This window comes from Plasmopara halstedii (genome assembly GCF_900000015.1).
Source record: "Plasmopara halstedii genome assembly, contig: Scaffold_444, whole genome shotgun sequence".
NCBI classification, from domain to species: domain Eukaryota; phylum Oomycota; class Peronosporomycetes; order Peronosporales; family Peronosporaceae; genus Plasmopara; species Plasmopara halstedii.
The window spans coordinates 541,007-541,475 of record NW_020187364.1 but is presented as its reverse complement, the minus strand read 5'-3'; positions in this window follow the sequence as shown (position 1 = coordinate 541,475).

Sequence of the window (469 nt, the reverse complement as noted above, 5' to 3'; positions counted from 1 at the left end):
CGACTGCTTCGATACTCGAGCAGCGCTCAGTGGTTTACGTGCCACTTCACGTGCATCATGGGGGCCTCACCCTCGATACCTCGACACTTGGTCGACCATATTACGCATGACATGCAGCGACTGTTCTGAAACTTGAGCAGCGCTCAGTGGGTTACGTGCCACTCCGCGATCAGCCCGCGAGACACACTTGGGACTCCTGTCCGATACACCGTTGGTGTCTACCAACTCGGACATTGCACTGTCCAGCACGTTGACCGTCTCGGTCCAGTGCTCTCGCCAATAGCGCTTTTGCCTCCTAGCAGAGGTAAGTTCATGACTCGCCAAATCATCACCGGAGACGTGCGCGTAGGTCTTTTACCTCCAATCCATGGCTCATGGTGTTCCAACCATGCCATTCCTAGGATGAGGCCATACCTTGCATCCAAGTCTAAGACTAGACAGCGTTGCACGCTATCAAAGTCAAGGAATC